The 27,421-nt window shown below is 39.4% G+C and overlaps 1 protein-coding gene across 9 annotated transcripts in view; it reads right to left on the bottom strand.

Moving 5' to 3' along the window:
• Positions 1-27,017, bottom strand: part of tenm4 (teneurin transmembrane protein 4) — a 178,494-nt gene extending 151,477 nt beyond the window's left edge. For all 9 annotated transcript variants that reach the window (XM_050072306.1, XM_050072313.1, XM_050072323.1 and 6 more), the window contains exon 1: positions 26,581-27,017. The gene's annotated coding sequence lies outside the window, so the exon portion shown is untranslated. The remainder of the gene's footprint in view (positions 1-26,580) is intronic.
• Between the last annotated feature and the right edge of the window lie 404 nt (positions 27,018-27,421).

Raw genomic sequence — 27,421 nt, 5'->3', positions numbered from 1 at the left:
GCTGGAACAAAGCATGTTAACACCATCTCTGTGTTTAACAAGTTTGGAAACAAGCAGGGGTTTACTTCAAATCCTCATTGGAGGGTGTTGCACCTCTCCTTGACAGCAGCAGGAGAGAATCCTGTCTTTCTTCCCTGTGCTGCCTCGCGTTAAACTGACTGAAACACACTCCCTCTGTCATCAAAATGTCTGCGATAGGGCACACGTCAATATCTCTCATAGCTAATTCCTCAGAAAATTAGGAGGAAACACGCAGATCGATGATTTATCTTTTGAAACGTCTTTAAAGCCGTACCATTCTTGCAGTGTGTTTTCAGTGTTAAAATCAAAGTACAAGTTCAAGTTAGTTTTGGGTCTTGTCCAAGTATAGGCTTGTTCTTTTTCCTACCTCTGTTGTTTCCTTTAAAATTAGCCAACCATTTCAATTACACACTAATTTACACCTAGAATGTAAACCTTTTCCCCTTCTTCTCTATAAAGGCATGCAGGCAAAGACTCCAGCCCCATGTGGTCCCAAATTGGAGTAATTAAGTAAATAAAATGAATACCTAAATACAAACATTTTAGTACTTATATTAAAGAAACAATTACAGCTGTACAGAAATTACTCCTGGCACTGCCTTCATTTAAAAAGTAGAAATAGGATAAAAGAAGCAGTGTGGCAAAACACCTTTAGATGAACTTACCTACATTGTTGTATGAATTTAGTCTAGCCATTTTCACACAAGACTAGAAGCCAATTATGCTCCCGAGGGAGGCAATTATGAATCACCCTGCTAACCTGTTTTTATCACTGCATTCATGCTAAATAATAAGCTCAGTTTTTAGGATTCTTTTTGGTTTATAGAGTTTTATAGGCAACCAGAAGGTACATCAGGATCCAAACTACTGAAAACAGTATGAGATCAACACAGGAGAGCTTTTAAACTTTTCTAGATAGTCTGTTACTCATGACTGCTTCAGCAGTCTGTTTCAGCACTGACAGTAACCAACATGAAACGTGTAGCAGTCATCTGACACCCCCTCTGCCACCTTAATTAAGTTACTGTTTATCTTTTATTTTGCTGGGTCATTTGCCTTTTCACCTTCAACACAAGAAAACAGAATGAAAACTGTTTTCAGATTTAATGAGTCCAGACAGATCTGGCCAACGTGGAAAACTACAGATGACCTTTGTCAGATCATCGCTCACATGTGTACTTAAATCAAGGACACACACCATACACACCACAACTACTCAGGAAACTCAATTCACCATTAATTATAATTGATAATTTTCAAAATGAAGTGTGATAAGCTGATCTTGCCAATGTTCTGAAGCAGCATTAATAAAAATAAAAACATAGCTGCCATAGTATCAGATTTTGTGGAAAATCTAAGTCTTCATAATAAAGCATGATGCATTGTTCCAATTCTAATGTATACCCTGCATTTACTGTAGAAACAATCCATGTGTTGGCTTGTGGGTGTTTAGCGCAATCCCACACAAATTTAAATATATATATTTCATAATAGCCAGAACAGATTTTTACATTTTTCTGAACATCTTTGCATACAAAATGATTTGCTGCCTTCTCTGCTCTCAATATAACCATACTTCTACTTCAGACCCACAAATAACTAAACCAGACTCAGGTGATCCAGATTCCCTTTACTGAGGCATTTTCAGGGCAATGTGGTGGAATGAAAGGCCAATTTTAATGACTTTTTAGGAGGACTGAGCTATTTCAAGCATGTTTTTAGAAGTTTTGTTGACTTATAATGTATAATATTTTACTATTAAGAGACAGTTCAGCAATGTCTATAAGATGATTGATTCAACTTCATAAGCAGGAGATTTTATAGGCTCCTGCTTATTAAAGCTACTTTTTTTATGAGCAGGAGCTCCTGTGAGAACAGAGCAGACTAGACTGTGCTGGCAGAAACAGGCCAGATCCCTATCTGACTCTTAAGTTGTACTTTTTTGTTCTTTAGTTTCCTCCCCCCTATTTTACTAATATATCTATTGTCATTATTTTTTAGATTTCAGCTTTTTAGGTTTTGTTGTTTTTTGTTTTTCTTTAATGAAGCTACAAGGCATGCTGCACAGGAACATGGCATCATTTATTAGAAATCAACTAAGTGATTCCTCCAAGATATCATAGGACTATTAATATATGAGTCAATTTAGTTGAGATCAGTGCTCATCAATTATGCCTGAAACTGATAAGACTATATTTTGATATTAAGGAACAAACCCACATGTTTTCCTTGTGTCATGGTTGGTTTTCCCTGACATCCCCCCACAGTCCAGAGACATGCAGGTTACGTAGGTTAACTGGCAACTCTAAACTGCTTGTTGGTGTGAATGTGAGCATGAATAGTTGTCTGTCTCCATGTGTCAGCCCTGCAATGGACTGACGACCTGTCCAGAGTGTTGAGGTTGACCGATACTGGATTTCTAAAGGCTGATAGTTCCAAAAGCCGATTTAAATAATCCACTGATATCCCACACACCACAAAAAAATTCCATAGTGTCAGAAATTAACTGAACATCAAACTAACCGAAAAATATTTAGGTGGAGGTGATTTTTATCTTTTGAGCTTTTATTTTCCTTCAAATTTACCTGAGATTCTCAGGTACATAATGACATTACCTTAACGTCATGTATGGAGGCTCTGTGCAAAAAGATGAGATGGGCAGTATTTTTGTTACTTCAAATTAGATCCTCCAGAGTGGATTTTGTATTTTCAAAATACTCAAATCATCTGATTCATAACACATAATAAAAACAAGACTAGCTCATAAAGTAGTATTTGGCTAGACTGTGTAGAACACACTGGAAGGCTTTTATTTTGAAACAAGGGCTTTGAAATCATAACAGGAAGTGGCAGTATTCACTTCCTCACAGACTTTTGCACTAATAGCACTACAGCACTGGACCAGCTGTCGCAGTCCAGGCAAAATCTTTGTGTAAATATAAGTTAAAATGAAGAACAGTACACTGAGACACAGTCATACAGATGGGAACTGCTTCTTCTGGACCTGCGTCCACTGATCAGGCTCCTTTTTGTTTGATTTAAAACAACGTTCCACTTTTCAGCTCCAGTCAGCAATGTACATCCTCGCATAACTGGTAGTGGCTGCAAAGCCATCAGTAGACTCACAAGTCAGTCTTTAGACGCTTTGCTTAACTAAAGACTGATGTCTTTCTCCCTGATTTTGTGTTTAGATGGGCGGATACAATTTCAGAGTTTAAAAAAACTCCCTACATTGCAGAACCAATAGTAAATCCGCAGGGCGGTCCTTCGGTGGCTCGCTGAACTCTTGTGCTCGTAAACATAGTCCGACTGCATTAAAAGTTTTAAACAAAGTCGCTGTAAGTCCTTCATTTCCACAATCTTGCGGACTGAGCACACGTTTGATAAAACAGAGTTTATCTCTCTGTGTGTTTGTTTCCTTGCGGACGAGAAAAGGGGGAGCGCACATTTCCGGGAGGGCGTGTCCTTTTAAAAAATGCAAGAGGCGTTGCTTTGTTGCCGGCCGTTTTCGCCGGTGTGTTAAACACACTTTAGAAAGGAGTGTCCCCAGACTATCAGAAGGCAGAGATCTCTGATTGTCTGGTGGCGAGACTAAGCCATCAGCAACTATCGGAGGCAACTTCTGCCAATAACGCTAGTTTGTAAAACATCCTATCAGCACCAATTATTCGGCCAAACAGATAAATCCGTCGACCTGTACCAGGGTGTACCCCACATCTCGCCCAGTGTCAGCTGGGATTGGCTCCAGTATACTGCCACCCCTAAAGAGGATAAGCAGTTATAGATAATGGAAGGGGGGAACAAGCCCAGCTGTAGACCAGTCTCAGTGAGGTTGTAAAAACTTACATGCATACATACAATTTACTTATGTAAATTACAATTTTTCTCATTCGCTTGAGCACATTTGTCCATTCAGAAGTTGCATTTTCATAACAGTTAACACAGAGGCCTAGACTGAAAGTCGCTGCCCAAAATGACACATTTTGTTTGCAAAAAGCTCTAACACTCGCAAAGCTTTAAAACAACTGTGGTCAAATGAAAATATTCTCCAAAGATAAAAATACTCAAGATGAAATATGGTTAAAAAAGGAGACATTTTCTAAGAAAGCTTTTCATTCATATGCTTTTGGCCTCTGGTGTGAACTAGTTTCACACAGGTTAACACAGTTATTCAAATAGTTTTGGGTCTTTCCATTAGATGTGTGTTAACTGTTTAGAAAAAAGGTTGTGAAAAAAACTATGTTAAAACACATTTGTAAGAAGTGACTTCTGCTGTGCTAAGAAGGGGATGTAAAGACCAAGTGGATCCCAGTTTCATTAAGCGTGTCTTAGCAACTGACAAAACTAATTTTTTAAATGTTTTGTTGTGCACTTTGTTTCCAGCATGGTAATGAAAATCTTACATAGACATAGCATGTTCTCAGCCCACAGAGCAACACCGAGTCCTTGAACTGACGCTAACCAATAAAAATAAATAACTAAAACAGGAGTTATGAGCTTTTCAGCTGACAGCAATAAATAATCCCTGCAATGGGTCAAGCGGCGCACTATAGCACAGCAGTTTCCTTTACCATGATATTCTTCTACCTCAGCACAACAGCAGCCTTCCCAGTCATGATCTAAATCACATAAGCTCCATCAATGTTTCTGCCTGTGTTCAGGCGCACACAGAAACATTTCGGTCACATATAGAGCTCTACTTACAGCTATGAAGGAGCTGGCCTGGAATACTGAGAGTGTGGAGAGAAAATGCAGTAACTAATGGCTTTGAGTGAAACCAACACTAGAGCATTCTGCAAGAACCTTCACCCTGTGTTACTGCAGCTCAGGCTTTTCATACCTTCTCTTGTCTCACACTCTTTTCACTTAGCACATTTTATTAACATAGATTTCAGCACCACAAACTTAAGCATGTTACCTAAGTAGTGTTATGAACAATATCCCTCCTTTAGGCATGTACATGTCTTAGCACCATCTGGTCTTTATTGTTTCTGGGCGTACGCCACATTAAGTCTGCAGCAATACACAGACTTTAGGTTATTGCAAAAGAGAAACTGACACACAAAAAAGCAATTAATAACCCCAACCAATAATACATTGATTCAAAGAGGACTTATACATTAAAATACAACACTATATGTGCATTCATTTTAGGAATTAAGAATATTTATATTTGCCAGAATCAGGTCATACAAAAAAGTTTAAATGGGGTCTATTTGCACCCGAGTGAGAATAGCCACCCTGAAGCTATCTGGCTATTTACACCAAGGGATGTCTGTCATTAGGATTTTATCAATACTATTACTCTTCTCAATATTCCTCATCGGTTCAATACCTTAGGGATACTCCCATTGGCTCTATAAATTGCTTTTTTGAGAATACATTAATTTAAAAAAGAATAAATTAAGAACAGGATTTCTGCATACTTTAAATACAACCAAATGTTATTTCTAGAGCAGCAACAGGATTTATTTACAATGGCAAAGTCAAATAATATTCCCAACATCACGATGCTGAGTGAAGTTTAGTTTATGTCAGTCAGTCCTCCTGTCCTCTGTCCTGCTTTCTCTGCTGCTGATTTGATTCACTGTGTGCAGGAGTTGTTCGCGCTGGCAGAGAGAGAAGGGGCTGTTTGTGTCAGCCGGCAGCTACGTTTAAGAGAATTTCCCAATTTTAAGATAAGTGGCAAATTTAGCTGAACAGTTGGACTACATACAGACAGCTTTCATTTAAGCCTATTTGTAACAATGTGGTATTGGCTGAGCTAGCTTGCTTTGCTTGTGTAAAATATAACATTAGTGGTGGATGAGAGACTGCGAACAGAGCTGAATGAAATTTATTTTCCTACATGTTAACATGTTTATGCTTATTGAACATGTGTCTTAATAAATTATTGGCTTTTTACTTGCGAGGGTTTAATTGCACTCACAGCAGTGAGCATAGTTGTCGTCGACACAAGTAATTTTCGAGTTATCTTCATTTCCTCTCCACTGCGGCGTCCCTGCTGTTCACTGACCTCACTCCGTGTCATGGGTGTGTGTGTGTGTGTGTGTGTGCGTGTGGAGGAGCTCAGCCCTGGCACAAAGAGAGGTGCTGCAGGTGAGAGGCTGCAGCGTGATAATGAATTTAAATCAAAATGTTAAGTAGCACTGATAAAAGCACTGATAATGTTGGAGCTTTTCAATGCTACAGTCTTTGATAACTTAGCGCCAGGGCTCATTTGTTACCAGTTTTCAGTACCCATGCCCACAAAGTGTTATTACGGATCCCACTATGCAATGTGATTGATAGTGCTCGTCATGTCAATGCGATGAGGTTGGAGGCAGTTAGGTTTTGGGCAAAGAGGTCATGTTTAAGGCTAATGCTAGCTTCAAATATCTCAGGTATTCTCTGAGATTAAAGGGGTAAACTCGTGAGGAAAAAAAACTGACGTATCTACCACTAGAAAGTCAGGTGACGTAGTATGAATAGCAACAAAATCCATGTAGGGAGGAAGATGTGATGGATGAATGGGTGAAGCACAGGACTTCCACGCAGGAGACTGGAATTTGAGCCTTGTGTAAGTCAAAATCATCTGATCATTTAGACCTAGTTGACTTATTATTTTAAATTTTTATGATGTATAAAGCTTCTGAATGCACATGGTATGCATAAACTTTAGCAGAATACCTGAACAGACCTGTTTGTTTGAACGCCATATTTCGACATTGCTAGGACGCCCAGGAATATACACCCAGGTGAAAACAGCCAAACTGGCTGCATTGTTGGCAACACACACCTGGGTGCTAATAGCATCTTCCTTAAATAAAACTATATGGTGATAAGATGCATCAAATACATCATTGCTTGACCTGTATATCATTAAATTATTTGACACCTGTTTTACATTTAAAGTGAAAAACTTACTGGCAGGTGACAAATGAAATAACGGAATAATTCATTACAAGTGTAACATGTCACCACAAAATGATTACTGTGACACTTTTTGCCTTGATGATCATTTACATACATCAGAGCCATCACTATTAATTACCGTCACTATTCGGATGAAAACTGAGCGAGTACTTTTTTTGCAGGGGATAGCACATTTGCCACGCTACAGGCCCAGTTGGCCCATGCACAATAACTAATAACTTCCATGTTTGCTTCTGATCACTGTTACATTCCAAATAGAGCAAAAACAAGCCAGGAAAAACTATAGGATTGCAAAATCCCTGTTTTAAAACGAGCCCAAAAAACAAGAAAGCATTTCCACCAAGTTGTTCATTTTACACAACGCTGCGTTGAACAATGGGAAGCTGAGCAATAGAGACGTGAAGCAGTGTGTGGGTGGCACAGTGGGCAAGAGGGAGAGACAGAGATGTGCCAGAGCTCTTTTCCTCCTGATTAAAACAGTTCATTTTTCATATATTCAGAAATTAAGGCACAAACAGTCAGTTGATTTACTTTTCTAACCTTAAGCTGATCCAAAACACGTAGTCACTTCAAGGGAGCTGCACAGATTACTGGCAAATGTCTATGCCTCTACCTGCAATGCATTTTGCATTTTGACAACATACTTCTGAAATCAGTCTCTATTGGACATGTTTTTGGAGCAGAAAGCCTGTTGTTCTTCTGGAAAAGCCTCCAACCACTAGCAGCTGAATATAGAGTGGAGTTTAACAATAGATTCAAATTAAAAATGATGCAACATGGGAGTCAACTGAGATCAAGAGGCTTCATCCCACAGTATCCACCATGTTACGGTAGAGCATATGACTAACTGGCATCACCAGTGAAGCGTGTAATCAGCAGGTGAGACAGCCAAAACTAACAGATACAAGCTGCACTGACTGATTTTGTAGGTTGGTGGGACCAAAGGCAGCGAGATGTAACTGAAAGATTTATACATGTATATCCATAAAGTGACATCAACAAACTGCACACGGCTCACTCAGATTTACCGGTCTCCTGGTATGCCATCTCTTTTTACCAGAGTAAGAGGGGGCTGGGGGCTTTTCCATTCTGCAGTGCCACTTTATGATTTAGGCTGATAGGTTGCATGTATGTGTGTTTTACATTTGTGCAGCTTTAAAGCAGATGCCTCGAACTGGAAAAGGCTGTAAGGGCACTTGGGAGAGTCAGTGGGTTTGAAGTGCATTGAGCAACTCTGTTGATCCGCACTGTTAATGCATGCACGCTGTGGCAACCCCATTACTTATTCAACAGAGCACATGTACTACATATCAAACAGCAGCAAAACATTTGAACACGCAAGTAGGATATCTGAAAATGCAAGCTGGCTGTGAAATTAAGAATATGTTCTCTGATCCAAGAATACACTGCATTATTGCATAAAAGGTCACACGCCTATGCAGAGGACCATCAAATGGTTTCCATGCTCAGTAACTTCCTTCAGCAGCAATGCTCAGCTTATTAGTGTTTTCTGCCCAAAGGTCAGTCTATTAATCAAAGCATTCAAAATACTGTTAATGTCATTTATTAAAAAACCGAACACCACTTATGAAAAAAATAAATGATGCCGGATTAGATATGAGATACTCGAGAGCTGATGTCCACTCAACACTTCCATTCATGAAGAAATGTTTAAGGAAACACATCTAAATGATTTTTATTGCCACCTTTCACAGGAGGTGAAGGTTTGTTATTTAATGTATTAGTGTCATTTAACCTGCACGTGGACTATAGACTGTGCATTCAAAAGTCTAAGTATTCTGAGAACACAATATGAAATATACATAAGCATGCCTTGTAAAATAAATTCAGATCTATGCTATTTATCTAAGTGTACCTGAATATCACAGAAAACAAAATAGCATGGAAGCAGTTGGTCTGAACTTTATTCCACTGGCAGGCAAAACAAATTGTCACCTCTCCCATGATCTAACACCTGCGCCCTCAATGTGATACAGCACATATTCTAGATCAATAAGCTTTACACTTCAAACTAAGTTGTCACTTAGTATTATTGTGCGCAATACCGTACATTAAGGCTGCTGAAAATGTTGCACTACTGAAAGAAGTGTCTGCCCTCTACAACAGCTCAAACTGAAGTAAATAATATGACAACCCTCTGAGCTTTCCCAAACTCAGCCATTTAGATGCATTCACTTAAGAAAAAAAAATAGAGGGGAAAAACACTGATTGTCAGTAACAGTGTTTTTATTCAGTTTCACCAAATAAAAAATGCTGGTTAAGACCCTTAGGCCTGTTTGGATTGCCTCCTGCCCCAGCTCTGTCATGTCTTCGTCAAGACGCTAAGGTACAAATTAGACACAGTTTATAAGCTGCCCTTTCTCTCTTCATTGCTTATTTTCACTCAGTTGCACACACACACACATGTGAAAACATTGTAGCTGGTTGTATTTCAAAATATGCAACTGTGCTATTTGAACAGAAGTGAATAGCCTTGGTGTATTTTTTTCAAGCAGAAACAGCACAAGATTGATTTTGTTTTTTTCATAACTAACAAACAATTGCTTAATGTGTAAAGTGGAAGCAATAATGTTAGCAGCAAATAGCTGTTTGTTAGTGTTTGACAAGAAAGCCATCAAAAACTAATTAACATGTTCTAAAAAAAAAAGCTGTTCTGGACATATTTTTTTGTTTCATGCTGTTTTTCTTATGTTTTTCCTGCAGCTTCAAGATGTGACATTGCATTATTTCTTAGGACATTTGCAATGAAATATTAGGGCTGCACGGTATATGCGGTAGAAATGATATAAATTTGGCCCACGGTAGAGATTTGCGCTCCTACCGTCCTATCGTCGATGACGTCATCGCACCTGCCTCAGTGTGAAAATGGCTGCGAGCACAGAGACAGCGGAGCAAGAGGAGCTGGTTCACGTCCGTGATTTAGCGTAGCACGTGCAACATGTGTTGCTGGAGAACTTGTGAGTGAGTGAGTTAATGTCTTATGAACAGCCCCGGACTTCTCAGACTCTTTTAGCCACTTACCGCTCAGAGGGAACTCATTCAGTGTCTCCTCTGGCAGCAGCACAAAAAAGGAAATTACCTTTTGATATAGATCCCAGGGGACATTTTGCATTGGGTTTTAATTTTGAGTTTTGAGATCTGCATTCTGCACAATAAATGCTCTAAAAAATACATTATATCTTTGCTTTTGTTGTTGTTGTTGTTGTTTTTTTTTTAATCAATTTAGCATTGCTAAGGGACTACAAAACCCATTCAGAAACACTTATATTATAACTTTTACACTTAAATTTATACCGCGATATATACCGTTATCATGAAGGGATTCGATTTATACTGTGATATAAATTTTAGGTCATACCGCCCAGCCCTATGAAATATTATATAAAATAAAATCTTTTACTTGTCTCATTAGCACGTCTCAACAGAGACTGATTTAATGCAGCAACATACATGCAGGGTGTTCTGATGAAGAGGCGAGTCTCTCACTTTTGAGTGTTGCACTGCTATTCCCTTCTACTGCTCACTCTGCATACTAACACAACCCACATCAGAATTTGGCATATGAAGTTTGAAAAGTAGCTGATGATATGTAACTGTAATGATGTTTTTCCATTGGTTTGATATTGCACACTGTCACACTAACTTCTATTTGCACTGTGCCCTCACAGCAGGGGGGTGACCACACTGACGCACGATATAATGGTCCTGTTTGGGAGAAGGGCCAAGCCATGATGGGCTCTTGCCATCAACCAAACTCTGTGGACGTCATGAAGAGCTCAGGATGTTGAGCTACAACATGTGTGGACAAATGACTAGGTATATTTAGATATCAGTAATGTGGGAGTCACAGTTCTTTGGAGTTTTGTTTTACTCCTACATTTACTGCTCTTACTATCGTCCAACAGATAGTAGCATCTCTATTTTCTGAGTTGCCCCCTTTATCTGAGCTATTATGAAGAGTTTTCTAAGTGTAAACACTCGACAGCCACTGGAAGCTTTTATTGTGAAGATTTTGCACGAAATGTCAACCTCTGGAGTTGAAGACTGACTGGAGACTTCTGGAGACTGAATGTTGACTCACTGTTTGTTAGAAACATCTATATTTGGTTATTTTACTTTCTTTTTGGTGGATAAATATAAATATTGCAAGAAATGAATGAAAGAAACAACCCAGCTACAACTGCAGCGGTCACAGGAAGAAGTTCAGGGACTTGCGGTAGTTTGGACAAACGTAATCTCCAACACATCACTAAAGTAAGCAGTCTCCTGCCTTTTTCTGGAAACAATGGCGGTGCTGTGTCCGCATTGTGATCACGGTTGCTCATTACCTGACACAGTACAGGAGCCCAGCCTGATGAATATCTGCCATTAGAGAATCCACAAGAATTTTTAAAAGGGAGAGAGGGTACACTAGAAAATGGACTTAACACCCAATGTGGCCATATTTACCCTTAGCTGCTTTCCTACAATATGTCTGACCTAGGAATATGACAGTCATTACCTATACATACTATGAAAAAACATCTGAGTCTCCATTTAGACTCACTCAGTACAGAGAATATACAGTATCTGAGGATGGAACATTGCATTATATGTTGCAATAACTGACACACAGCCCTCTCTTTTCAATATAAAAGGCAGGCCTGGCATAGCTACATGGAACATTAGGAATTGTTTTCTCCTTCTATTTATGTACGGCATGTACTGTACTCCTGTATAGCACATTTGGAATTGCTTGCCTGGACAACTTGTCAAGGTAAATATTCCCCGAGCTCTTAAATATCACAGCTCGACCTGCCGTGTATTTAGCTGTCATTGTTCACTGAGGTTTTTTACCATACACAAAAGGACCACAAATAGTTGAACTGGTTGTACCACTTACTGGGCTACGTAGACAATTGCTTACATAAACTGCACTGCAGTATCTCACATTTTTACATTTTTGACAGTGGATGCCTTTATGAAAAATGGCTTATTCCAGAAACAACTCATACAACAACCTGATTACAAAGAGCCATATAAGCAGTTTCCCAGTACATCCAAGCCACATTGGCTATGTGTGGATTTTCATCATGAATGTAGTAAAATAAGGGAGCCTAAACAATGCTTTTTTGAGTTTAATATCAATAAAAATGCATACAGGTACACTGTCTTAACATGTGTTAACTATATCATTGTTTTTATCCATTTCTTTGAACTGAAATGTAGCAACCTGATCTCAGGCCAGAGGGATTAATAGAGGGAAAAAAAAAAACTTTTAGAACGAAAAAGATTTTTGTCAACTAATTAACACCCTCATCTTGAATCTTAAATACGCCGCTTAACATCAAAGCTGCTCAATTTTACACCTTACCACACAGGAATTATCTCCTCGCTGGTGTAAAAATGCCATTAATACAAGCGCTTTGGATACCCAAAGCCAGGGAGAACAAGGCTTTTGCATAGTAGTTACCATGTTGAAGCCACATCTGCAAATACTATAGAGATGTTCAGTCTTTGATAAGGGCAACTAAATCATGTCCACATGCAATTTATAGGGGTAATGGTGGGGGAATAACTAACCAGGCTGTTATAGACCATTAAACACATTATAATTTGGTTAAGTAATATTACTGTGTGATAGGAATGTGAAAAATAAATATAGAGGCAATGTATAGAGGATCATCAAGAGAGTTGGTTTAGCTACATTAAATCTGCATTCATAGTTTAGTGGAAACAAAGACTTTTTATTTAGAGGGTTGGGCTCTATCTAAAAGCAGCGTAGTGCAAGGCACTATGTGCAGGGCATGATGTACTGTAGTTAGATGGTAAATGTTAAAAATGTATCAATGCAGAAGACATAACAGTCCACCGGTAAATCAGAAATTTACATAATTCATGAAGGGCTTGTGATAACTCAAAGTGTAGCGTTTTGTTGTTGTTTTTTTAAATAGATGTGGCATGTTACTATTAAGAAGTTCATTTTGGGAAGTCATGTATTAAGGAACCCCACGTCAATTCCACAACCTCAATATTTGAGGTTTTTTAACATCAAACTTTTGCAGAGAAGTAATGATACAGGTGATGTCTGCACATCCTAGAACAGGGATAGGCAACCTGTGGCTTAGTAGCCACATGCAGCTCTTTGGCCCTTCTCCAGTGGCTCCCTGTGGCTTTGACAAAAAATTATATGGAAATGAATAACACTTATTTTGTTACCATTTAAATTTTCATTTATAAATTGTAGCCCTAAAGTGATGTTTATCTTTTCCAATTGTGTAGCCTATACACGTTTTAACACCTCGTCAGCTATGAGCATTATACATCTACGGCCTGGCGCCTTTTTCAAAAATTTGCCGAATCTCAATAGTGATGGCTAGTCTTGAGTCTCCTTAGAGAGGCTAGCTATTGATTCCAAATCTGGAAAAGAAAACGTCACAGAGGAAAACAGAAATTTTCAGTGAGTGGAGAGATTTGTTTGCTTTCACTACTAAAGCTGCAAAGTTTATGTACCAAATAATCATTAATAGCCCACTGCAAAGTAGCTACTTTGTTATAAAACACATTAATGAATGTTCATTTAGACCTATTATCAATGTTTATCGGCTAAATCAGATTAGATAGGCTGTGTTTCTGTCACTATAAGGCACAAATATGCATTGTGGCTCCAGACATATTTTTAAAATTTTATTTGGCTAAAAATGACTCTTTTGATAGAAAAGGTTGCTGACCCCTGTCGTAGAACAAAGTCAGTATCAGTGCTACTGTTGATGCACAGAGGCAAGATAGTATACAAACAAATATCCCAAATAACCTTCCCATCAAGCTTGATCCAGCAGGTTTTCACCCACTTTCAACCATGCCATAGTACATACAATGAGTTGGATTCTTTTGATATCACAACAATTACAATTTAAATATTTATTGAATAAATGAATACACTAAAACAGTGTAGTCATCAAATGCCACTTAATAGTAGGCCATACTGTCACACAATTTGAGCCAGAATCCTCCTGGTGCACTACTTCTGATAACTGACAATGCATGTCACTAAGATAGCTGCCTGACTTGGGTGCAGGCCAGTAACAACAACATCATTCAAAAGCAGCAAAGATCAATCAAAACAGACAGCTCAACATGAGCTGCAGCAGAAACCAAGTGAGGGCAAGAAATGTGGAACAACCTATATACTTCAGGTCTTAAACAGCTGCATAAAGGCACAGTGCAATGGTATCATTGACTATAAAAATAATGGGTGTCGCTATCGTGACGTCACCCATTGGTCTGTGGACTCCTGTTTTAAAGCCTCAAGTTTGGCATTTCATCCATCCTGGATTTTTAGAGCCAAACTGACCATATTTAGATGAGAGGCTGGCGCTGTGGAGCAGTGAGGGGTGGATCTGACTAAGAAGCTGAGGACACTACCACCAGACAGCCTGTCACTCACAGTGGCCCACCCTTATAAATGCAGAACTTTAAGCCTTAATGAAATGTAAACTGGTGGGTTATATAAAAATTCACCCCCCATACAGTTGTCATGAAGGGGAAAATTAGAGACCACAACCTTTTTTGTACCTGACTGCAAACGATGTTTATTTCTGCTCTAAAGCTGGCCATTTTAATATAGATGTCTATGGGAATTGACTTGCTTCTGGAGCCTGCCTCAATTGGCCTTTCAATGAACTGCAGTTTTTGGCACTTTGGCACTCATTTTCTAAAAAACTTTTCTATTCTTGCAATGCCAGCGTGGTACGGAAGCCCTGAAAGGCAGGATGATTTTTTTATGCTGGAAATGTTGACAAAAACCTTTGCTTATGTCCTATGTACAAAATACTATCTCCTACATACAGGATGTTATCGTCTACGTACAGGATCTCCTATGTACAAAATACTATCTCCCACATACAGGGTGCTATCTTTTACATACAGGATGTTATCTCCTATGTGGGAGATATGATCTCCCAGGAGATAGGAGGAGATACTAGGAGATAAAATCAGGCTGTTTTGAGTGACAAAGCCATCTAGAAAGAGAGTGCTTAGTGCACAGTACAAATGGCTTGAAAGTTCAGCCAAATGTAGCATAAACAAAGGTTAACTAACTACAAATGCCCACTGTAAAACATAACAGAACTGTGCAGTGGCACCTGTAGTATTCTATTTCATTGATACTGATACCATACCACCATAAACATCTGATTAGCCTAGCGCACGCATTTCAAATACAAGCCGGGTTTTGTTCTGCTGTTGTTTCTGCACCATAGATTCATGGATAGGGCCACTGTCCATAAAGGCAAGGAGGACAGAGCGAGAGCCGCAAAGGTCTGTTTCTACTACCCTAGCCTTATGAGCTTATAACAAAGTAAAAGCAATGCATTTTAAGAAAAAAACACTAAATAAATGTTTAAAATTCACCTTGCCTCTGAGGGCTTCCATAGCATGGGGGTCCAACCAGAGAAAACAAACAACAATTGCACCATTTTCATGAATACCATTAGTACATTTGTTTTATGAATATCATGGATGGTTTTGAATTTGTTGTTTTCAGCTGTCACAGAAACAACACCTGCATTTACTGCAGATCATACAAGAAACAAAGCAAATGCTCTACATCTATCAGCATGCCAAAACACTATGTTGCTGCTTAGGCTTAGCTGCATGCAACAAGTGCATCTTGGCAGAGCAATGTCAGCAGCAGCCAACACCTTCTATGTCTGTCTACGTTGTTGGTTCCATTAGTCTTCCAGCTAAGCCGGCATGTGGATAAACAGGCCACTGTGAGATTCACGTGCTCTGATTGCAGAAAGAAAAGTAAAAACCACAATAACCAGACTGCAGATACTTTCGTGGAAATAGGTCAGACATGAGGTTATTTGTGTCTGAAATTAATAGGCAAACTAATCTAAGAGTAATCAGATTTTGTAGTTTTTGTAATTTGTGAGAAAGTAAACCTAGAAAGTATCCACAATCCTCAAGTTGCTTAAGACATTCTCTTTAATTAACCAGCACTGCTGACATTTCTTTAGAGCCGTCTTCAAGTGCATCCAAAATCAATCAGTCAATCAATGTTTTGGCAACTTCCTCCAATGATTTATGTGATTGCATTTTCTAATGGTGGTGACTGAAAAAGTAATCAATCAATCAATCAATCAATCAATCAATAAATAAACAAAACATTAAACCCACAGGAGGTACTGTTTGCTGGGTCACAATTTTCTAAGGGAGAGGTCAGCAGACTCAGCTTCCATTTTTAGTGATTTCATATTTGAAAAATGAGGCCTGTCACTAAATGTCATCTTCCTGCCTCTTTGTCATCTCATCACTCTTTTCACAACTTGTCACATTGAAGCCCAGTCTGTGACATGAGCAAACTGTTAGCTTCCTTCCAGGCAGGCTAGTGGGCTTTATTAATATTTATAGAATAACAGCTTAAGGCCAGCCCCCTTGAGAGCTATCACTCCACTTTGCTGCCTAACACTTGCAAAATATATTGACAACTCCTTTTCAGCACTCCCCTGCCCCTGAAAACCTCCCTATGCAGGTGTACAGCAGGTCTCAAAAATATGCCAGTTTTCTGCAAAAACAAAGACAAGACTCCCGTTTGATTTAATAAATTGCACAATTGGGGAAGCTGAAGTCAATTTTTAAAGAGCTGGGGTTGAAAATTCTTGTTACTGAATTTTAAAAAATGAGGCACAATCATGACATCCTGTCATGGTTGTCACCCTGGTGTACGGTTGGATGGAAAAAAAGGCCCTGTTGGCAGCGCTCCGATGTCTCAGACACAGCCAGCCAGTTTGAGCCAGTTTTCAGTCAAAAGTTTGGCCCGAGACCTTTACAGTACAGAGGGAATCTTCTCATGTCACTTATCTCTTGTCAAACATTAACACTTGTAAAGCTGACCCTTGACGTGAAGTGACATGCACATGGACATAATCAAAGGGGAATAGTTTCCTTCGTGAGACACTATCTGATTGCTGGATTAGTGAGACACACAGACTAAAGACCACAAAATTATTTCATCACTCTTCTGCCCAAATAAACGTTTCCAGAGCCATCCTCATGGCTGCATGCAGACTACACTGTCTATGATGGTGTGGTTACTCTGGCATGTTCACCAAGAGTACTTTGGTGATCAAATGAACTTTGTTCCCTTGCTGGCTTTATGAGTACATACAGTCTGTAAGATTTTTACTAGTTTTCTTTCCAACTAAGCTTATAAACTTTGGATGCCCTTCTTATGTCATTTCCTTTAATGTCTAAGGGCTCAGGTTGTGGCAAGCAATAAACCCCATGTGTTGGAGAAGGTGTATTTCCTTGCTTTTGAGAGTAGCTGCTACTTTATCTTATAGACATCCATGAGCTGAATTAACATACCTTCAAGCTGCACATCTAGATGCATAAAAATGTGTGTGATCGTCTTACTGAGGAAGAGAGAGAGATATATAAAAAAAAGAAGCTAAAAAATGAAAAAAATGATCCCTTTAATCATAGCTAACTACATATAGTATATCCTGTTAAATCCTTATATTACTTATTAACTTTCCCTGCAGTTTTAGAAGCATATAAAATCACTTGCCTGCAATTTGGAAGACAAGGTAGTAACAGATGCTGACAGGAAGCCGATGCCAACCTTATTAAAGACAACAACTCTGATCTGAAAATGTTTTAATGTCTTAAGAGGGGGCTTAATCAGTGAGGAGTATGATAAGCTTCTAAATGTCCTGCACCTTCCCTTTAATGTAGCCCTAATTTGTATCCTTTAAAAACACCTCTGTCGTAGCAATCACGGCTTAAACTCACAGCAACAAATTAGCATGGGATCTGACAGAAATTCAAGTTAAACCTTACAAATGGTCTGTAATACCAAATAGTAAAATTTCAGTCAACCTGCCCCAGTCATGCCTGAAATTGGCAACACAGCACCATTTTCATGATGCCTACTTTGAAAAGCTTGAAAGCTAGAACCAAAACAGCCATTGTCATTAATGTATTATGACTGTATATAAATTGCATGTTGTTTGTCTACCCAACGCAACCACTGTCAAAACCAACAAATGACCTTCAGATCAATAGGGACTGTTATGTTACAACATATTACAAAGATTTAAATAACCAAGATGTATAGCACGATGATTAGAACATTCAGAGGGATCTTTTGTTAATCAAGCACAGCTAATACATGTATGTACATAACACGTTATTTGTAAAGTTATGAACGGAAGAACGTCCACTAGCGGCTAGGCTAATTTATGCAATGTAAACATGCTTGAGCTAATAATGGGTGACTTGCAAAAAACAACTGGCATGTCTATGAAGCTTGACAGTTATTACTGAACTGAATTTTATACCTTTGTTAAATGATGTTGTTTTTGACTGTTGAGAAGTTTGCCTTCGGGGTTTTAAGCCAGACAATCATGAGGGTTTGGGCTAAAATGAAAGTGTGTGTGTTAGTGGAGTCAGTATTTATGTGTTGTTTTTATCTTCTATGGCCAAAAGCGAAGAGAAGGGGTGGCAGCTTCTTCTATAATCGATTGTGTTAAATGGGTATATAATATCGTCTCATATCGATTGCAAACCCCTGAATGGCATCGTATCTAAATCGCATCATGGCAGACTTTGTGATATCAGCAAATATTGTATCGTTGTCCAAAGAATTGATAGAATTTCGAATCGTGATGAAACCGATGGGCTACAACCCTATTATTTATTGGAGTTACTTAAAAAATTAAAAAAGAAATACATCAGTTGGCATGCACTACACATAGCTGACACTTCAGTGTTTAAAGAAACCATGAGTGCAATACCTCATTGTAAAATGTGTACAGATCCTTAACAGTTTCTCTTTTAAGAACAACCAAGCATCCTTTGCTTTAACTACAAACTACAGACGCAACTGCTCCCTCAATGACACAAAAAAAAAATCACAAAATCTCATGTTCATGTGACAAGCTGACAGTATGCACAGTACTCCTGAAAACAAAGACATTATTGCAGTTTATTAAACTCACTATTCACTGCTGTGATAGGTGAAATGCCACATTCACAACTCTGTATCAGTAGATCAGGAGATATCATTTTTTTTATGAGCTGCCACCACTTACCTATAAATCCATGCACTGTTTTGGATATACGCTTGCTTTGGCATACATTCATTTCAAAAAATGAAAAATCCTGATAGTGCTTTAGCCATATTATCATTCAAAACATTACACAGCCATAATGACGGCAGCCTTACTGTATATGTTGCTTTTCCAACTGTAAATCACTAGGGTTTAATTACCTGCAAATTAACTGCCGTTTCACTATCTTGCATAAGATTATCCAGGTCATGATGAAATGCCACTGGGGAGGCTGTTCTGATGGGAGGATTCCAAGAAGCAGAAAATATAAGACGCCACTTTGTTAGTCTGATAGCTGCAAGGAACGTGATGCCTGTCAGCTAAATCGCCCTCATAATGTGACCTTCAAAAACTGTAAGGACATCTTATTATTCCTGTCACTTTTTTCAAGTTGAACACGAGTTGAAGTTCTGTCATCAAATTACTAGCCTCTTTATCTGCTGTCCATGGCTGCGGCAGGCCACAGCATATACACAACAACGCGAGTGGGGCAATTTGCTGCAGTGCATTTAACTCTAGTGGTGTAAAACACATTGACCCGACAGTTGGGCAGAGTCAGACTGTGAGCAGTAGTTGGGAGCAGTTTGAAATGGTCAGCCTCAATTTCTCTCCATCAGTGGAGAGGTTTTTTTTAGTGCATGATGGGCAATCAAACATAAAGGTTTGTAAGGCCAGCAATGCCAAATCTCCTCGATTAGAGCAAATTGTTTGATGACGCTTACTTTGACATTTAATTTCTGAACTGGGGGATTTTGGACTTTCTCTGCTAACTTAATTTGCTGCCACAGGTCTCCATTTTATTTGCACATTTGTCAGCCATTTCACTTGCATATTTCAGCAGAATCTGCCCAACACCAACTTTTTTTCATTAGTCACACTAGTGCAATTATGATCTAGCTAGCCTCATCAGCATTTGATTTATGTCTCTATAGTGCACGTAAACTGCTACTTCTGAGAATATGGGGATATGCTAAGAGAACATTGTTGGCACCACTAAGTGCACCTGGTCCTGTAAAATGGCCTCATGTTATTTGGCTGTTAACAACCATGCAAGGCAACCATCAGATCTAATGACCCTCCAGAGATAGCATCCCATCCCATTACTGGTCCAGAACCATGTTTAAAAGTGGGAACGAGACACTGTCAGTCGAAAGCACTATTATACTTTCTACCTCGTAATGTATGAAAATTCAAGAATCAAAGACAAATAAGCAGACTACAGGACTTGTTTTGGCTGTACAAATGTAAAGATCTTACTGCAGTGTGTCTGTGCTCTGCACTCTGGTTTTTATTTGTTTGTATTTTATTTTGTTGTTTGTGCAATTCTCTTTGTGTTATACTGGTATCATGATTTTTTACGTTGCTATTAATTTACTCATATTCTCTTATTTATGACTGTTTTCATTTGATCATTCCTGTGTTTTTATTTGATAATTCTGAGTTTTATTTCATCTCTTTGTGAAGCACTTTGGTTAGTGTTCAATGTTTTTAAATGTGCTCTATAAATAAACTTGACTCGAAGGTAGCAGCTTTGTGAATTTCAAAGATGGAGTTTTTTAAGACTGAAGAAGGGACTGATTTAATTCTAGAGTAATTCTAAGGCTGTAGAGCAACCACCTTTTTAAGTGCATCTTCAGCTTCTTTAACCACTGTTCAATTTTCATTTTAACAACTGCCCCTCTAACCACACCACATCTGAAATTCAGGGCCATGTGTTCCGTAAATCTGCTTCCTTTGGAACTCTGCTAGTTATCTAGTGTTTGCCTGTGAGAAACTCCCCCTTCAAATTGTGGGGGAAAAAATACTAAGGTCTTGTCTGTCCTGTTTGTCGATTTCCTACATCTGAGGGAATGTCCTTTGGCCATTATTCTTACACACCCTGTTATCAAAACTCTGAGCATCCCCAAAGGGCTGTATCATGAATTGGTGATCATTAAAGCCTCATTTCCACCAAGCAGTTCAGTTCTGTTCAGTTCAGTTTGTTAGATAAAAGAGAGGGGTATTTTTTTCTAAAGCGTTTTCATTCTAAAAAGTTGTGGATGGTACTAACAGGACCATCCCATTCTGTTATGTTTTTGAGGTACCTAGCACACTGACCCAATACTAAAAGGTGGAGCTGAATCACTGCAGTCTGTTGACTGTTCAAGAGAGAATTGTCACTCTTGCTCTATATAGACTAAATGCACAAACCCACTATTATTAAAAATTCCATTGACTCTAGACAATCCAGCCTGTTCTTTTCATGTTCTGAAAATGTTGGTTTGCTAGCCCATTCGGTGGCTGATCAACGAGGTGCAGACTTTCCTCTTAGGGGTGTAAAGTTCTGGTCGATTGGTTGGTTGATATGTTTATGTCCGACCATAGTCTCACCGGTTGACCAGTCACTGATGTTGCTTTAATCAGGCCACGTGTCCATCAAAGCCTTTCTTTTCCCAGCTGGAAACAGCAGTAACGTTGTTCAGCACTTGTATTTCTCCTCTGTGCCTGTTGGTCTCTATGGTATTTGTCCCACGCCTTCTGCACTGTGATTGGACTACTGGTGACAGTGACAAGTGCTGCATTTTACCCAAAGTTAAACATTTTTCAACTCTTATTTTTAATTGGAAATCGGATAAATAATCGCAGAAGACATTCAGTGTCAGATTTTATCACTCTGGATAATTTTACTAAGTCTTCAAAAAGATACTACGGTCCAAGGTGGGATTACAAAGCTTCTTAAAGGGATATGATCACACCGGTTCCCTTGTTGGAGAAGCAGGATGGCTATCGTTAGCTTCTGGGTTAAAAATAGTGATTCTTTCTCTCGCATGCAGTGAGATATTTAAAGTTAGTTATGTTAAGTTGGATACGACGTAGTCAACTCCAGAATTATCTTTTACGGTGTCCAGTATGTAAGATTTTTCATCAGTCTCATCAGTCCTGTTCAGTGGTTAGTGCTTGCGTACGCAGCTCAGGTAGAAAGGTGTTAAAGTATGCAGTTTAATTTCAGATAATATTACATTAGAGATCATATTCATTTTTTACTTGAGGCATTCCACTTGTCCAAACACAGAGTTCACGTTGAGCACTCAGTGCACTGTGGCGATATAGTTAATCTAGATAACATGCAGATTTCTTTCCCCTCATCAACCAATGTGTGGTCGAAGGGTAGGTAGAATTTCAGCCCTAGTTTGTCAGCATCATCTGCTAGGAGAAAATACGGCAAGAGCTGGACGGAGCAGTGATGCAGCTATGACTATCCAGTAACAACTCCACCTACATTTAAGAGTACTTTCTGGGGTGGAAACACTGAACAGAACAAGGGTTTAGGTACATGTCCATATGGGTAATGCATTGGTTCTAATGGTGCTGTACCAAAAGCATTTGGTGAAAACGCGGCCCATGTGTCACCTACTGGAGCAGGCAATAGAACTACAAGCAGCCAGTGGCAATAGAACAACAGCTAACCAATAAAAAAGTTAAGAAAATGCTGTTTGTTTTTCTTCATCCTTCACAAATTAAAGTATTTGGAGAAAAAAAAACTTTCGTCTTAACATACACAAAGGACTGTTTCTGTCATAAATGTAAGAGATGCAGGATTAATGCACGAGGTGGGACTTCCAACAATGGTCATCACTGCAGATGTGCTCTCACCTCTCAGGAATCCCCCAGTCTACTCTGAGCATCATATCTCTGCTCTGTGAAGTATTCTGAAATTATCTTAAGTTATATGGGGAGCAGAGCAGATTTTAAGAAAAACACATGCAGGATAATGCTCCACTGTGGCACTGAGCAGACAAGAATATATCAAAGCAATGTCTGTAAGGATAATGAGTACCACACCTGCGGATTGTCATTAGCTTCCGCAGCAATGAGAGTCATCTTAAAAATTGCTACATGCATACTATGTAATGTCGGACACAAAGGGGAGTCTGTTGCCATGTGCCCAGGAGGAGAAATACTACACTGTGTCTGGGGGCTCAAGTGTATAATTTCTAGCCCAACCTCACTCCTCAAGTACTTTGTTTGAGTGATTCTGACTTCCAGAGCACCAAACAGGTGTAAGATTCCAGTTCTTTGACAAATGGATCTGATAGTTTTACAGGAAAACATGAACACTGCAATTCTCCAGAATAACAGAGAATGTGGAGACACATCTAAAACATCCACCCAAATCTCATCACGTCTAACACTGATATTAAGTTGGCTTATCCCTCATCAAAATTCAAGAAATTCAGCACACTTAGATGTGAGATCAGATGTTTGTTTGTTCACATCATATTTTCTTTCATTTTTTTTGAATAAGCGAATTATTGGGGAATTTGGATTTCTCTTTGTGTAACCAGTGATATGGGTTTCAATGAACAGAAGTCAGTGCAGCAGTGTTACAGCATCAATACAGCAAAATTAAGTTCCTCTGTATGTTTATATTGGAGCTAAAAACACTAAGGTGAAATTGTCTGTGTTTTCCCCTGTCACTTTAAATTTTTTAATCTGCCATCTCACAAGGAACCCATAAAGCTTTCTGAAGGAGCTAAAACACACAGAACACACATACTGCATCAAACAAATTCTATTTTAAAACCCACATCAGGTCGACAATGGCCACAAAAATAACTTCCACTTCAGTTCTCTGCTTGTCAAATTAAAACAATGCCACACATAAAGCACAAAACAGAGATTTGTTGTAATGTTGCACACATAAATCGGAGGTTTCTGTATATGTCTGTATGTTGGGGCTATCACAGGAGGAAAATGGTGACCATCCACAAAGAAAAACTGCTTCGCGCCAATCAGTTGGTCACTTGGTAACACCACATGCTTTTGATTTCTGCAGTGTCCTCAACTTATCACACAAAGTCTGGAGCTGTGCTGTCAACATTTGAAAAAAATAGGGGGTTGTGTGTGTGTGTGTGTGAGTGGTTGTGGGAGAGAGAGAGGAGGTGGGGGCATGCAGTACCCAGCTTTCATGTCCAATAAAGTGGTGTAATTGTGACAGCTACCCATTAGTTCTATGTGTGATAAATCACAAGATGACAGACTGCAGCTTCAACTAAACATAATGCTCCGGGCTAGAAAATTCACCTCTCCTTTTGTTGCACTCAATGCTGCTGAGTGAAAAAAGCAGGAATATGAGGCTCACTGACAGTACAAAGTAAGAGGAAAAGCATATTTACAATTTAAATATCAAATATAGTAGTTTTTACTTACTGACAGAGGTCAATTTAGTTTAATTTTAAGAGTTTCTCTGGTGCAAACAGGTAAATGCTTCTGGTAATAATTTACATCAAATTAACATGAGATTATTTCTATTGTCATGCTCTTCCCACTGAGCCACAGAAGATCATGGAGAACATAGTCTTCACAAACCACAGTATTCATTTCCCTCAAAAGCAGCCATTCCCTCCCTAGATGACCGTACAGTTCTCACAACAATTATTACTTGAAATACACAATATCCCCCTGGAAAACTCCAGAGGGACAGAGGCATTTCATTGTTTCCTCTCTGTCATCGTTCTGCCCCCGTACGCTGCCAACGTTAGTTCAAACACAACAATCGTTTATGGAATATAACAAGGTCCAACTGCAACTTACATGTCATCTTTCTTTCAGCATTCTGTCCTTTGGAGAATAGCTGTGTGTTCAGTTCACAATGAAACAACAACAAAGGCGAAAAGACAAGCAACAGATTTTTCATTTGTGATCACAAAGGGAGGGTTGTTTCCCCTCTTATCATGCAGAGAACTAGTGCTGAGGCTGCTTCTCAGAGCTCATCAGCACGACAAAGACAACTGGGAGAATGCAGCCTTGTTCTACAAAGGTTAACCTCGACGGGACCTAACAACTTCAGACTTTTCATTTGATGACTCCACCAAACACTTGCCATGGAGGATGGAGGACCCCTGGATTCCCTTGGATTTAACCTCTAATATCTGAGGTCAAGCAACCTGCTATGGCCAATGGCAGCACTTGTGAGCTCTGTTATGTGCAAGAAAAAAAAATCTCCCACACATCGAGAGTAGATTTTTAATGGTTCTGCAGCATGTCGTGGGAAAAGTTTGCCGCTAATACAGACTGATAGTTTTTTTTTCCTTCCACTTAATTTAAATTTTTAAACCATTAGATTATGATGGCACAAAACGCACTTTTTTTTTATGGCATCTAGAATTTTATTTGAGATTTTGTTGTGCTATAAAGGTGTTAAATTCTCTTCAGTCAAACACCAATTCACCTTACTTTTTACACAGCTTGCAAGTATAATTTTGTTCATTCCTAGAGAACTCTCCATTAATATATAACACCAGTAATCTTTACATTGGTGCGATGTAGCGTACGACCAAAATCTACTACCAGCATGAGTACAACACCATCACTACACTCAGTGGTGTGTGTGTTAGTCTTACAACTTGCCCAATCAGAGTGCAGAGCTGGTCTGAGCTGTGTGTAGGGCCCCAACAATGACTCCCAGGGGTCCTACTCACGCTTTTACTCCTCCAGTCTCAAATGTTTGTGAACTGCAGAACATTCAAATGGAGATGTTTCTTATTTTATCCCACCTAACTTAAATTGGTTTGATTGTGACCCCCTGTGATGATGCAGTTTTTATGGCTTTGCCTCATAAAAGAAGGCAATTAAAATTAAATTAAATTGTGGTAAATCTAAATTTTAATAATGGGAGTATAACTGGTTAATGATTTATTGTTTTGTTATTATTATTACTGTGTTATATCAATAAACTAACAGCTGTGCAGTTTTCCTTACGCCTCATCCAAGCATTTCTCCATTTAAAACCAGCAGGCACAATCCACTAGGTTGGTACTGCTGTAACACTACGATATAGAGGCTACTACAAAGTTGAATATGGACTCACCTGTAATAAAAAAGGGAGGGGGCTACAGTTCAAATCCCTGCCACAACACATCTACATGTCCTCTCTACGCCTTTAAATAAAAGCAGCGTCTGTAGTAATGTAACCCGCAGCCTGTGCAGACAGTGATAGAAGACAAGGTCTGTGCACATATTTAATCTTCATACAGCAGGGCACTTTCACCTATACCTCTGAATTCAGAGAGCAAGTCCTTCTCCGTCTTCATCCGTTATTTATGTACCTCTCTCCCATCATTTAGGACGCGCTGCAGCCATCCCTATTCCTGAGCCTGCTTTGAACGCCAACTGTGGACTTTTCGATCCCTTACTGGCTATCACATTCACACAGTGCGATATTAAGGCGGTCCACAAACCCTTAAGGCTGCTAAAAACCGAGGAGCAGGTAGCCTGCCGTGCTGCACCGTTCACGAAGCGCCGTTAATCTCGCCCTGTCCGAAGAATAACGTGCGGGTAAACGGGCAGCTTTGTAAAAAGACAGCATAAACAAAACGGTGCATATGCAAAGAGATAAAGCACACATCCGTCTGTGGTGAAAGTGATATCGGCTCCCTACATTAGTTCTCCGTATATGCTCCGCTACTGCATGATGCTTGTGTGCAGCTGTCTGTGTTTTTCTGCAACACTGGCAAAAAAAAATCCTTACTAAAATTAATCTTACCATTCTGAAGACACATCCAATGTAGCAGGCCTGTCCCGTTGACAATTCACCAATATAGTCTGAGATGCCCCCAAAAAGCCCTTATGCTTCTACTTCGTCGCCTTCTTCTTCTTCCCTCCCTTTCGTTTTGATAGTACCCAGAGCAGGCGAGTGTATTTCCACTGTGCACGACACGGTACGGCAGAAAAAAATCCTCCTCCTCCTCCTTCTGCTGCTCCAAGGTGCTGCTGCTGCTGCTGCTGCTGCTGCTTACAGCGCTCTCACAGAGGCACACATGGATGCGAGAGGCAGACCACCGAGATGCCCATTAGCATGCACACACCTAATTGAACCGCCGTGAAAATCCGTCGGGAGAAATATGTGAAATAGTCCCCGGACACAGAGTGGGAGATAAGGTGACACGCCAGCCGATATGCCGGGGAATGACAAGCTGCGTGGTCCCTCACGATTTACAATTACGAGTTTGGAGCAGGGATGAGAGTGCGACTGTGCGTGGTCGCCCCCTTCGGTACTAAGACATAGTCCCTCCAAATATCTGCCTGTTTGTTTTTTTCTGTCCGTCTTTCAAGATCGAAAAAATACCTGGGCTTTCCTATATGATAACAATGTGCAAAGAGTTGGCCTCCGTATTATTAATCTTCAACACATTTTTTTTTGTATTCCATTGCCCCCATTTATGGAAGGCCTTTCTATCTAAGAAAATATACCATCAGATGAACAAGTCTGGGGGACAAACCAAAGTAGTGCGGGCTTCTAAACATATGGAAGCGGATTAGGGCCACATGCAAAACATTTAATCAAGTTCTGAGTTTAAAGGTGCAGTGTGTAGGATTTAGGAGCA

Source organism: Epinephelus moara, chromosome 2 (assembly GCF_006386435.1).
Source record: "Epinephelus moara isolate mb chromosome 2, YSFRI_EMoa_1.0, whole genome shotgun sequence".
NCBI classification, from domain to species: Eukaryota; Metazoa; Chordata; class Actinopteri; order Perciformes; family Serranidae; genus Epinephelus; species Epinephelus moara.
Note: the sequence above shows the minus strand (reverse complement) of the source record. Positions and strands in the feature narration are given on the sequence as shown.